The following is a 14,446-nucleotide window of genomic DNA, read 5'->3' on the forward strand; positions in this document are numbered from 1 at the left end:
GTCCAATGAGATACTAAATATTCATCAACAATAACTTGTTTTTAATAGGAAAAAGAACAAACAACACTTACTATATACCTAGAGGTATCAGAGTTAGACTCCAGCAATAATACTAATTATCTTTCTGGCAACTTAAGCTTCCACATCTAAATATAAGTTATATTTTTATTACTCTATTAGTTGGGAAATACCTCGTATCTTTATAAAACACTGGCATTTAGATTATTTTCTCTTTCAATCTTTTCTGACTTATAAAATGTTCCTAGAAGCAGTGGGGGTCTTATTTCATTCAATAAGCCTGTGTGGTACATGTGTCTTCTGGAGGGAGCACAAAGGAAAAACAAGATACCTGGGTTAGCTTAAGAAAGATTCAGTATTCCTGAGGTACCTGGAAACAACTAACTTCTTAAAAAACCTAACTTCTAAGTTAGCAGGCTACAGTGATGCCTGCTTCTGTTCACTGAGGCATTATCCTTAGTAGTAGAGACACAAAATCAACCTACTGTCCACAGCCACAGAACATGGTGTAGACACACATGGAATTCTAGTCTATCACGAAGAATGAGATGATCTCTTTTTTTTTTAATTAGGTATTTAGCTCATTTACATTTCCAATGCTATACCAAAAGTCCCCCATACCCACCCACCCCCACTCCCCTACCCACCCACTCCCCCTTTTTGGCCCTGGCGTTCCCCTGTACTGGGGCATATAAAGTTTGTGTGTCCAATGCGCCTCTCTTTCCAGTGATGGCCGACTAGGCCATCTTTTGATACATATGCAGCTAGAGTCAAGAGCTCCGGGGTACTGGTTAGTTCATAATGTTGTTCCACCTATAGGGTTGCAGATCCCTTTAGCTCCTTGGGTTCTTTCTCTAGCTCCTCCATTGGGAGCCCTCTGATCCATCCATTAGCTGACTGTGAGCATCCACTTCTGTGTTTGCTAGGCCCCGGCATAGTCTCACAAGAGACAGCTACATCTGGGTCCTTTCGATAAAATCTTGCTAGTGTATGCAATGGTGTCAGCGTTTGGATGCTGATTATGGGGTGGATCCCTGGATATGGCAGTCTCTACATGGTCCATCCTTTCATCTCAGCTCCAAACTTTGTCTCTGTAACTCCTTCCATGGGTGTTTTGTTCCCAATTCTAAGGAGGGGCATAGTGTCCACACTTCAGTCTTCATTCTTCTTGAGTTTCATGTGTTTAGCAAATTGTATCTTATATCTTGGGTATCCTAGGTTTGGGGCTAATATCCACTTATCAGTGAGTACATATTGTGTGAGTTCCTTTGTGAATGTGTTACCTCACTCAGGATGATGGCAGGAAAATGAATGAAACTGGAGATCACATGCTAAGTGAAATAAACCAGACTCACAAAAATACAATGTGGATCCCACATTACACACACACACACACACACACACACACACACACGGATGTAGAAGGGCCTATTTGGGACAAGGATGGAAATGAGTAGGGAGGAGGGCAGAAGGGGGAAATAGTGAATGCGGTCAAAATACACAATATATTTGATTGAAAGTGTCATGAAGCCTACTTCTTGACTTTAGTTCTTTTTCAACATGGAGTCTCACTATGTAGCTCTAGCTGCTTTAGAACTGACAGAGATCCACTTGCCTCTGTCTCCTGAGTGTTGGGATTAAAGGTGTATGCCACCATGTCTTTCAGTATTGTTTTACTACAAACCCCTTTAAAAGGCTCCAACTGTATAAAGTGTCCAATACTGCAGAGCAAGGTTGCTGCTCGGGAATCCAGCACTGGCGAGGTGGACAGCTCCCTGGCCGGCTCTGCAGGGAGAGGCTTCAGGTTCTTCCCTGGAAAGCTGACCATCTAGGGAATCTACCACCGACCCCAACAGCTCCTGATAACACATACACGTTATCTCAAAGGTCTCTCTTGCCATGGCCTAGGAGGCGATGGAAAACAGTGCACTGGTACTCATCCTGTGTTCATGCAGAGAATCATCCTTAATGTTCTTCTAACCCATTCATTGGAGCAAGGTCCCTCAATCAAACCCAGAGCTTACTGATGCGGCTAGTTTCCCTAGTGAGCTTGCTCTTACCTTCTGCCTTCAGCGGCTGGAGTTACAGGTACCCTACCCAACTTCTTAGCATTTTACATGGGTCCTGGAAATCCGAACTCTGATCCTCACAAACTACCAAAAAATTCCCCAGCATCCTCCCACCCAATGTTTTCAGATAAGGTCTCCTTGTGTAGTCCCAGCTGGCCTCCAGCTCAGAATCCCCCTGCCCCCACTTCTTGAATGATGGAATAACAGGCTTGCAGCACCATGCCTGGCTTGACTTTTTTTTTTTTTAAACTGTTTCTTCATGTTTCTTCATCTTTTTAAAAAAAAAAAAAAGCCATCCTGTACTTAGAATTTTACATAGTAAAATTTTGCAGAAGTTTTTGTATAGAAAACCAGCTAGTCTTTTATATTTCCTGAGACTACACTTTGCCCTTTACGACAACTTTGATATAGTTATTAGTTCATGAAAATAAAATATGACAAGAATTTTACTCAGTGTTTCTGAGGAAAACTAAGACAAAACAAAACGCCACTCCTGTGTCTTCTGAAACTGCCCAAGGATTTAGCAGTGTCTCTCTGAAACAGTAAGCCAGGTTGCTGAAGTTGCTAGTTCCAATCTTACAACCATGAGGGGGCGCCAGACGGAGCAAGAAGGTAGTATTCTCTGTGCCAATGTGAACTGCACTTTCTGTTTCTGTGTAGCGATATACTTTGAGAATTAAGAGTGTTAAGTTTGGGGCAGGAACAGCTGTCAACATCTGCTTTTCTCAATTCTCTGGTTGCTGCTATATTTAGAAATGCTGTTCCTAGTCTAAAAATCAAGTATATGTCCATAAAATAATTTTTATGCTTTTCTTAAGATACAAGCTACACAGGGATGAAAGGGCTTACAACCAGGGCTTTCTTTTCTCTCATGCTCACACCAGGAATGGCAGTTAGTAGGGTGCATTCTACAGATTATATATGATTTAAAAGTGTGGCATGCCCATAAGAGCTCTAGATTCTTTGGAATGCAAATTAGTTGTCAGGTACAGCAGATGGGCATAATCGGTGAGTGGGCAGGATGCTAATAGGCTCCTTCTGGTCAGGGACTAAGAAGGGTTAATATCAAATTACCATGAGAAATCTCTGTGAAACAGATGTAAAAGCCGCTGAGGAAAAGGAAGTCACTGGGAAACAGGCAGGGAGATGAACTGATATGAACAGATACACAGATGTGTGCACCCACATAATACAGTTATTTGACTATAGAAGACTTAAGCTATAGTGGAGAGTCTGCCAGTCAACACACCAGCCAAGCCAGGAGTTTCATGCAAAGTCAGGAACACCTACCTCCAGTTCAGACGGCCTTTCTAATAAACCCCAGCACTAAATTGCCTATAGCCATTTCTGTTTGTGATCCTGAGAATTACATTAGGATCATCAAAATCTACCTCTCTCTTTTTTCTCACCCCTCTTGACTGCTTGTGATGAATATTTCATGGAACTCCCTCATAGCCGCCCTCAGGTGTCCTTACAGAGAACTAAATCCAAACCCAGGCTCCAGCTGACACCCTGTGTGGAGATAAGCCCTGCTGCACTGAGCCTTGAAGGAACAGCCATGTGCAAGGTGGTGGGCGGGCAGACCCAGCCAGCAGGCTGCAGGGAAGGCCTTCAGATGCTCGTCTTGCTTTGCAGGCTTTGCTTCAGTGTTTCTCTGGTCCATTCCCTGTTCTCTTTGATCTAGTCCTAGGGTCAGCTCTCCTTAGAGAGGTCTTTGCAGAGCATCCTGGCTCCATGCATCCTGGTCCCGAGGGACCTTCCTCCACAGCGTTACATAAGCTGAAGTTATTTCTTTGTTCACACCTTTTGCTTCACTTCTTGGCCAGAAGGTATATTCCACAAAGACAAGATCTATTTCTGCTTCATTCAGGACTGGATTTTCAAAGAGTGCCTGATGGTGAATGAATCATTATTGGTCTGAATAAAACAAATGCATTTATTATACATGAGAGTTGCTTGTCTGAGAAAAGGTCATGAGAGTCTGACCTGCAGGGAGGGCCCAGTAACTGTGTGGTTAGCAGAACACAGAAAGAAAAATTCACCCCGTCACACAGCCGTGAGGAAGAGCCAAACCACTCAGAAACAAACGTTCAGGACAGTAGAGACTTGGCAGCAGTCATGGTCTTCAGCAATGGAGAACTTCAACAGCAATGTTGATAGCCACAGTTCTAGAGCAGTCTAACAGCATGCTCTAGAGCAGTCTAGCATAGACAAACATCAACTTGAAAGACCACTGGCCCCTGACATAGTGACAAATGGAAAAGTCTGAGTCTCGTTGAACATTGCTTTCCCAGCAGAAGGATTTCGTTCAAAACACAAAATCTTTACCTTAAGCTGGTTCCCAGTATAGAATGCAGAGATTCTAAATTAAGTGCTTGCTTACCTACCTGTTCATTTCAGTTTTAGGATTTTAATAAAGAACTATTATTTTGGGTGGGGGCAAAATTCAGTGCTCAAGTGTCATTCATCAAGTGACTAAGGAAAATGCAGACCTCTATTCTCCCTTTTGTAGAGAAATGACTGAGGAGGAAGCCACGAGCTCTACTGTGTAATTTTTCCTGCCTTCACAGGGCCTATGAGAAAATTCCTTTTAACACTTGAATAAAGAGGATGAGACTGTGGGGGAGACTAGACTTCTGTTGTTTGGTTTCTGTAAAACCAAAATAACAAAAATTATTTACTAGTTCTATACTGGTTTTGAAATTAATAAAACTGTAATTAATAACATCACATCATATACCAAAGTTATTGACTAGACCTAAAGTTTATATGATTCAGTGAACTTCTATTCTTAGGATTATATATTTTTTTAAATTATGTATTCTTTTTTTCTTCTTCCCCCCACCCCCCCTTACTTCTACTTACTCCAGGTCCCGCTCACTCCGGGCCCTGCTTGCTCTGACCTAGGGTTTTTTGTTGTTGTTTTTTTTTTTTTTTTTTTTTTTTTTTTTTAAATTTGTTTCTCATTATGGATGGTTGTGAGCCACCATGTGGTTGCTGGGATTTGAACTCATGACCTCCGGAAGAGCAGTCAGTGCTTTTAACTGCTGAGCCATCATCTCACCAGCTCATATTCTTTTTTCATATATAGGAGTGTATGAATTTTTTATTTTCAAGTTTTTAAAAATAAAGTTTATAAAATTAAAATATATATATGTGATGGTTTGTATATCCTTGGACCAGGAAGTGGCATCATCTGAAGGTGTGGCCTTGTTGGAATAGGTGTGACCTGGTTGGAATGGGTGTGTCACTGTGGGTGTGGGTATAAGATCCTCACCCTAGTTGTCTTCCACTAGCAGCCTTTGGATGAAGACATAGAACTCTCAGCTCCTCCTGTGCCATGCCTGCCTGGATACTGCCATGCTCTCACCTTGATGATAATAGACTGAACCTCTGAACCTGTAAGCCAGCTCCAATTAAATGTTGTTTTTTATAAGACTTGCCTTGGTCATGGTGTCTGTTCACAGCAGTAAAACCCTAACTAAGACAATATATTAAACTTATTTAAAAGTTCTGATTCCAAAAAAGAAGCCATTTTTGGGTTAGACTATATTAGCTAGCTCTCTGATGCTTTTGGTAGAGGTTTCATGAGAAGACATGGCCATGAACAAAGCCCCAGCGTTATTACAGCTGCTGTGAGAATTTCTCACTCACACCCCTCTGGAGAGGTGACCCAGCAGGTCTCTGTCCTTCCAAAGGGCCATGGATTCTGAGATTCTCTCATTTGAACCTGTGTAAGCAGGGAGGAGGGAGGGTATAGGGAACTTTCAGGATAGCATTTGAAATGTATATAAAGAAAATATCTAATAAAAAAATAAAGAAAAAAGAAAAGAAAAAAAAGAATCTCGACTTTCTTTACATTTGGAAATATCCAATAAAAATGGAAACAGAGTGCATGTGCAGAAGCAAACTTTCCTCCCAACTGAGGTAACAGGTTTCAGGGATTAGAAAGAAGACATCTTTTAGAGTCCATTATTCAGCCTATTGCACTACCCTAGAACTTAGTGACTATAACAGAATTTGTTTCTTCTTGTACCTGGAGTTGGACCAGTCTCACCTACATGCAGGTTGGTGCTATGTGTGGATTATAGGATCGTGTTCTTTTCATAGAGAGGCCTGAGAAGACAAGGCTGACATAGGTATATTTTAAGCTCTCTGGGTTGTACATCCCACTGGCCACTGTGTGGTGATCATTTCTCTCACCTTTTCTGTTTCATATACTGCGGTTGACAGGAAATCGGAGAGCGCATGCCTGGTGGGAAGCTGCCGTTTCTTTTCAGAACACCACCACCCAGGGAGGTTTCTACTGTGCCAATTACAATGACTTATTTTCTGTTTTTCACTTAGGAGGCACATGCAACTGAAAAACACCTCCGTGTTGCTTGTCTGTTCCGAGAGGAGCACAAACACTCCCCACTGCAGACTGCAGAGGTCAGGGGTTACTTACCCACTAGATCCCACTCTCTCTTAAGAGAGATGAATCTCAGGTTTTCCCTCTAGTTTTGCTAGACAGGGTTCCTGAAGAATAGCGAAGAACCCCGCACATGACTCTACAAGTGAAAACCATTCTGTAAATTATTTGTTAGGTAAATAGACCAAAGACAGTTGGTTTGCTAAACAGCACTGAAGAAAATATTGACTCAGGTGACGCAACTTAGCCCAGATGTTTCTGACCAAAGAAATTATACAATATTTATAGGCAGACCTTTTAAGAGGTTGTTGATATTAATACGCTACATATTTTAATGGCAATAAATAGTCCAAGAGTTTATATGATTAAAGCTTTTAACACAGGTTGAATATCCTGGATTATCTGGCTGGAGCCTAAATGCAGTCCCATAATTCACAAGACGGTGGCAGTGGGAGACCTGAGGTACAGGAGCAGACAGCACTGTTTCCATGAGGGCAGATGCAAGAATAGAGATTGGAGTGATGTTCCCACAAGCCACACACTGGTGGAAGCTATCAGAAGCCACAAGAGGTAGGAGACTGATTTCCTTCACCACCTTTGGAGAGAGCACTGTCTTGCTCTCTGCTTGTTTTTGCTCAATAAACTGAATTAAAACTTTCTGTTAGAAATATGAAAGAATACACTTCTGTTGTTTTAAGCCACCGCATTTGTAATAATCATTTCCAGCAGTCTTTGGCACTAATTCACATGGTTATATGGCATAGCTATGGCAATAACTTGATTCAAGTCCAAATCAGCAATATTGGTATTAATAACAACAGAAAGTAAGTAAATTACTTACAGAGTGCTGAAACTATGTTGAGTACACTGACTCATCTAATAATTGTAACTATACCCCCAAGTACGGTTTTATTTTCCTTGTACACCTAAGAAAACTGAGGCACACGTGATCTAATAAGCACGCTGTCCTATGGAGTGGAGACTGGAACTCAATGTCTTACAGTAGACTATAGGGAGAACCCTCTGTGGCTCGGAAGAACCACAGTGGACGCTAGAAATCAGCAAGGTTTGTGACTCTTCAACTCAGGAAGCATAAAACCTTTAAGACTATTTTCTCAGTCAAGAATAATTCTTGCACATACTAGTTCCTTCATTTGCTTGGTATTGCCGAACGTACACAAATAGTTGTTAAGAACTCACTAGTATCTGTAACATTGTAACAGGCAATGTGTGGGTGGCCTCCCGTGGAATGTACACTTGCGCGTGTCATTCCTGCTGACCTACTGCTAACCGAGCTGAAGATATACATGCAAAGGAATAAATGGCTTAAGACTTAGACACTGGGGGAAAAGTACAGGCATTAAAAAGGACAATAAGCATTTTCTTTTGAGCAAGATTCTTATAAATCACGTAGCTGAGTAAGAGCTTCTCTGCCCTGAGTATTTACAACATACGTTAGGGCATTTACACCCACAGCACACTCCCAGGGGTCATACAATCCCTAGAACATATGTTTTGCTCACTCAAGAAAGCAAGTATCAGCTTTAAAGAAATGACCTTGAATCAGTCCTGCTTACAACTCATAATGTAAGAGACCCCCATGTCCTACTCACACCGGACATGGGCCTGCTTTACCCACCTCTATCATTTAGAGACAGAAGTGAGGATGACAGAAAGCCGGAATCTTGTAACCAACATCAGGCTCAAGGGCCTTCCCTCCCACTGAATTCATCATCTCAGCCCCACAAATGACAAGCAGTGGAGAGAAGTAAAGATGGCCATTTAAAATGTTTCACTGGGAGGCTCTGGTGGAGGGCAGTGTCATTTGAAGAACACTGAGAACAAGGCAGGTAGCATGTGTAAAAGCATGGTGATGAGGTACGCAGTACAGGTTGTGTCTGCAGATCAGTGGCGAGAGACAATGGCAGCCCACGGCATGGGAGGAGATGCAGCTGGTTGAATGAGATGCTGGAAGAGTCTGCTTTTAATTTTTAGGAGATGGAAGGGTTTATGAATAGATGAGCATCATCACTGAAACTCAGACTACAGTTTTGTACATGTAAGAGTCAAGGAAGAAAACCTAGAAGGTCACTCAGTGTGGGCGGGACATCTTCATGCTGTTGTTGGATTTTGTATGAGAATACCTATGCACAGTGTATACGTCATGGCTTTGAGTTTTAAAACTGTGCATAAGAGAGAGCTGGATAATGACTGGGTTGATGTCATCTTTACTTAAATATTCAAAATGTGTTAATTGTAATAAAATGTTAATTAAAAATTTAGGCCAAAATAATAAAAGTAGAGCTATATGTTGTTCCTATTTATAATCTATTCATTTAAAGCTTAATAAACTCAAAAATTAGTCTTTAAAAGTGAATTTAAATGATAAATACTTGATTATATCTTGGTTCTCCGAGAATATTCATCATCAACTCATTTTCTGTAAATGGTCCATTTCCTAGCCATACAAAGACAAAATAAAACCATTTAGGATAGTTGACTATCCTGAGTTAATATATTATTTTTTAACTCTATATTCAATATCCTAATTTAAATGTAATATCCTAAATAAACATCTTATTTTACAATTTGCTGCCTCCTCCTCCTCCTCTTCTTCTTCTTTGACAATGTCTCATCATGTATCTCTGGTTGTCCTGGAACTTACTATGTAGACCAGAGATTCACCTACCTCTGCCTCCTAAGTGCTAGGATTAAAGGCATGTACCACAACACTTGATATAATTAGATTTTTTTTTTTAAAAAAAAGTACATGCTCTCATTACTCTACTAAATTTGGATAGACCATGATGTTTGACAACATTAAGACAGTCCAATAAAACTACTGAATAAAAATACTGTTAAGTTTTCTTTACGTAAGATTATAGCCTTGCCCCCAATGAGTGCTCTGTCCACTTCACTATGATGAGTATGTAAGCAGATAGTTCCAGAATGAACAACACAGCCAAGAGAAAATAATACTTAATATCATGTGGTACAGTAGTTATTTTTATCAGGAACATTTTGATATTCTTAATTTTTTACAAGGCCACTGTTAATAGCTGTTTTTTGCTGCATAAATGCATAATATATATAACTACTGTCTTAACATTTAATTTTTTCCACCGCTTTCTACTTTCATAAGAAATATTACAAAATTTTTTTTACAAATAAAAATGTTCTCAATATTAATTACTAGAAGTATAGTAGCTAGAATTGAGGCAAAACATTTTTAGATTTTTAAAAAATTATACTGCTAAGTTATTCCTTGGCAAGTTCTCACCACTTCCTATGCGTATGATGTGCGCAGGCAGGTATCCATGTTTGTATACAAGCGTGTAGATGGGTGAGCAGAGGTGTGCTCATGCACATGAAAGCTAACGGCTGACACTGATGTCTTCTTCTGCTGCTTTCTACCTGATGGTTTGAGAGTCTAACTGAACCTGGAACTCACCAGATCAGCTACACTAGAAATGCCAGACTCGCGCATATCGCTTGATAGTATTTCATACATTTGCTAAGCAAAAGGAAAGGAAACAAAGGTACCTCACCCTGCGATGCTCAGACTGAAACCACACGTATCTTATATAGCTACCTTGATAAACAGTTACATTTTCTTAGGTTAATATGTGAAAAAAAATTAGATATGCTAGGGAGTATATTTTTAAACTTGCACTAAGGATATGGTTCAATGTTAAGACAAGTTTGCCTTGCAAATGTTGAGGCCTGCCTGGGTTCCATCCCCTGCACACCACAAACAGAACTCCACCACACAAACCAAACAAACGAAAAAAAAAAACCCTAAAAATACTTTAAGTGGCAGTTACTTTTCACTAAGGGATGAACAGCCATTACAATAAAATATTCTGATCGTCACAAGAACCAGAGAAGGCCAGCTAACAGTGGGGCAGAGGTGAAGGCAGGAGAGGAGAAGACGTCTGTTAGAAAGCCCGAATTGAAGATGGCTTCGGCAGCTGTGCTTCCCAGCAGCTTCAGCACAGGGGAAACTTAATGAGTTGCAAGGCTTACCTGATTTAGCAGGCATGTTTAATAAGGCAGGCAACTAAAATAAATACTCCTTGCACCCAAATATGCCCTTTGTGTCTTTAGAACAATTATTTTTGTTGGGGAAGGAGCAAAAATGAATTGCTCAGTAGCAACTGGATGGCTTTTGTTCCCCGTGCCTGAACACATTTCCAGCTACACTTCTTATTCATGAGCTTGCTCCTCTTGAGTACGGGGTAGCAGGAATATTGTGATTTCGTGTAAACATCTATTCACTAAATCCCCTTCCTTTTCCTAATGAATGCTTTACAAAGAGTCAATCTCTTCAGCTTGCAGCAATTAAACAAGAAAAGAGCAATGAAAATGTAGCCATGCTTCCATCCCCTCCCCCTTTTCTCTGATACCACCTATAGGGGCCAGACACCGTTGCCATGGAGACACCAGCTGTTGGGCTGTGAGTGACAGGTCTCAAGAGAGAAATGTCTGAGAAAGGGAACATCTCAAGTTAAAACAAAAGTGGTGAGGGAAAAAAAAACAAAGCAAGCTGTTTTCCCGACACAGTGGAGACTCAATTGAGAGGTGTATTCCGCCCGAGAGAAGAAAATAAAGGTTTTCCCCTTCTTTCATCTAGCACAGGAAACGTTTTTCTTCCAACGGGGAACAGACTTCTTTTAAGTAAATCTGAAGCATATGTACACATCTCGGCATAATTACATTTTAAAATTGGGATTCATACTGATGCACCAAATTGGTTGCCGTAGTAATGAGCTATCACCCAGGCAACGGGTTTGCTGCTCTTTCTGGAAAGCAAATCATCGGAGTCCAATGTGGGGGAATGGGTTGGGGAAGGGAGGCAAAGGACACTTACTGACAGCGGGGGAAGTGGGCTGTGGAAGGGCAACAGATGACACTGGCCATATCTAGGAGGAGATAAGGATGAGACAAATTGGTTTTGACACATCATCATTATTTTCCAAATATGCTTTTTCTCATTTTATTCACCAGTTGGGTGGTGGAGGAGGAGGGTGCTGAGGGCGGGAAAGCAAGAATGCCTTGTGGTTTCAATGATAATTTCTGCTGAAGCCTTTTTATTTTTCTAAAAGGCTGTCATTTGTCAAGGTGCAGATGTGGCTGCATATTTAAATGGATCAGTTGTTGGCTTATATAATAAATCTTAGAGATTTTCTTCAGAATTGTAAGATCAATGACTTGTACATAGCAATACTATTCTAATAGCATGGCTTAGTAATATATGCAGGATAAGGTTTCAAATTCAGTAGCTGAAATCTCCTAGATGTTTCAGAAGACAAACATGCCTTGGTTTCTTCATTGAGAACATACACACACTTTTCCATACTGTTTTATTATAAATGTCCAACATACTTCCTTGCTGGAGGACTCTGTTCCTTGTATCTAGTTCTCCTGTATCTTGTGCTTATCATAGTCTACCTTAACACACTGGTGACTATATATTTGAAAACTGCTGGCTGGGTGTAGCATGGGTGTGACACATGTCTTTAATCTCAGCATTTGGGGCAGAGTCAGGCAGATCTCTGAGTTTGAGGCCAGTCTGGTCTATAGAGTGACATCCAGGATAGCCAGGGCAACACAGAGAAACTCAAAAACAAAAACAAACAAACAAAAAGAAAACTGCTACTTCCTTTCTTCCTTCCTTTTCACCACTAACTGCTTGCCAGTCATTTCTTTTTTTTTTTTTTTTTTTTTAATTTTTTTTTTTAAATTATTTATTTATTATATGTAAGTACACTGTAGCTGTCTTCAGACACTCCAGAAGAGGGCGCCAGATATTGTTACAGATGGTTGTGAGCCACCATGTGGTTGCTGGGATTTGAACTCAGGACCTCTGGAAGAGCAGTCAGTGCTCTTAACCGCTGAGCCATCTCTCCAGCCCCCTTGCCAGTCATTTCTACTTGAATGTCTCATTCATACCTGAAACATATCATGCCTACACTGCTAATATCCTGGAAATATGTGCTAGTGACTATACCTTCTATCTCAGTCATTCACAACATTAGCTATCTATGACCCCAACTTGGAAGAATGGGAACCCCAAACAACTCTCATGGTCTGATAATTTCCTCTCATCTCAGCTGTGTGACTTAGGCCATAAGATTCGTAAATTGGCTACTGTTTCCTCTTTGATACACTTTTATTTAAAATTCCAAAACTGACTACACTACTTTTCTCTTATGATTTCCATGGAATATGGCAAGAAACTCTACTGATGTATAAACACGTAACAGCTACAGCTGAGCTTGCAAGAAAGCGAAGGTCAGCACTCCCGTGGGGGAGACGGAAGGTGAAGACAGAATCATGCCCAGAGCTCATGGGCCCCCTAGCCTGAGTGTGCAGCAGAAAACAACAAACAAACAAACAAACAAACAAACAAACCAACCACAAAGCAAAGCAATTGGGTAATCTTCAACATATTTAAAAATGTTCACACCTTACAATTGAGCATTTCTAGTATGAGTTTATGCTTTGAGGCAGCTGCTCTAAAAGAGTGTTCCAAGGGAACCCTTGGCATTGCTGAAATCCTCATAAGAGATACTTTAAGAACAAAATAATTCCCTAAGAAAAGAAGTAGGCTATTGGATTTTAAAATTCTTACTCCTTCACAAGTGTACAGACGTAGAGACCAACACAGTAAATGTTGATGTTTTCAGTTTTTTGAGACAGGGTTTTCTTGGCTGTCTTGGATAGCCTTGGCTGTCCTGGAACTCATTTGGTAGACCAGGCTGGCTTTGAACTCAGAGATCCATGTGTCTCTGCCTCCTGAGTGCTGGTATTAAAGTCTGCACTACCCCCACCTGGCAACATCAACATTCTTATAGATAACTGGATCTGTGCCTGCATGTTCCTACAATATGCAGATGTTTCTAAAATGAACTCTCTGGGGTCTTCAATAAAAGCAACTTCTTCAAAGAACAGGCTTACTTGAAGGTAAGAGAAAATGTACAAAATTGTTAACTGAAGCTTTTTGTGAAATGATGAAAAACTGAAAAGCAAATTCATGACTATTGATGTAAGTTGTAAACTAAAGCTTGCTTTTCAGACAGGGTCTCTCTGTGTAGACTTGGCTGGCCTAGAAGTCAGGCTGGCCTCAGACTCAGTGAGATCCTCCTGTCTCTGCCTCCTGAGTACTTGGGATTAAAGACGTGTAACCTCAATTCCCAGTTATATGGGAAGTTTTAAATAATGAAATAACATAAGGAAGTACAAAGTTTAAATAAATGATCACTGTGCTACTCTAAAGAAAATCCTGAAATGATACGTTAAGGCAGCATCATGACACAGTGTCTATAATCCCAGCACTGGGGCAGCTAATACAGGAGGAAGATGGGTGCAGGCTAGCCTGGGCTACATAGTACAACTGTCTCCAAAAATCAAACAAAGATAAAGAAACAAACAAAAAACCAGAAACCTATAAAACAAACACCAAAACAACAAAGCAAAAGCTACCAAAACAAACCAAAAGTCAAACGAAACACCAAACAGCAAATCAAGCTGCTGAAAACTGTGCACAGGGGAATGTAAGAAACAAACGTTTTAGCCATGATAAAAGCAGAACAGAACAACAAAACAAATCCCCTCTCCCAGTCCCCAAAATGTGCCACTACATGAGGCTGCAACCTAACTAGCAGTTATTAATGAGCAGTCCTGGCAGAAGAAGTCACGAGCCAGCTCTTATGCCCTGTTAGCAAACCCTCGTGCTGGCCAGAAGACTGAGCGTCAGGCTAAGTGAACGTCCTTGCTGCAGTGCAAGCTGGTCACCTATCTGGAAATGTGGGAGAGGGGTAAGAGCTCTCCTGCAGCACAGAAAGGACAATTGTAGTCATTCCAAGGAATAGTCTGGGAATAGTTTTGTTATAAGAAAAAAAAATGGAATATTTTTGTATAAGACTTTGTACTTATATTTGTCATA

The 14,446-nt window shown here is 40.7% G+C and overlaps 1 protein-coding gene and 1 long non-coding RNA gene across 4 annotated transcripts in view; one reads left to right on the plus strand and one right to left on the minus strand.

The window, feature by feature from the left end:
- The window catches only part of Myo1d (myosin ID), a 297,930-nt gene that overhangs the window by 129,812 nt on the left and 153,672 nt on the right, over positions 1-14,446 (minus strand). The gene's annotated exons all lie outside the window — the stretch shown is intronic.
- Positions 6,859-14,446, plus strand: part of Gm38907 — a 57,261-nt gene continuing 49,673 nt past the window's right edge. The window contains exon 1 of the long non-coding RNA XR_880037.2: positions 6,859-7,068. This is a non-coding gene — a long non-coding RNA (predicted gene, 38907). The remainder of the gene's footprint in view (positions 7,069-14,446) is intronic.

The sequence above is a fragment of the Mus musculus genome, chromosome 11 (assembly GCF_000001635.26).
Source record: "Mus musculus strain C57BL/6J chromosome 11, GRCm38.p6 C57BL/6J".
NCBI classification, from domain to species: domain Eukaryota; kingdom Metazoa; phylum Chordata; class Mammalia; order Rodentia; family Muridae; genus Mus; species Mus musculus.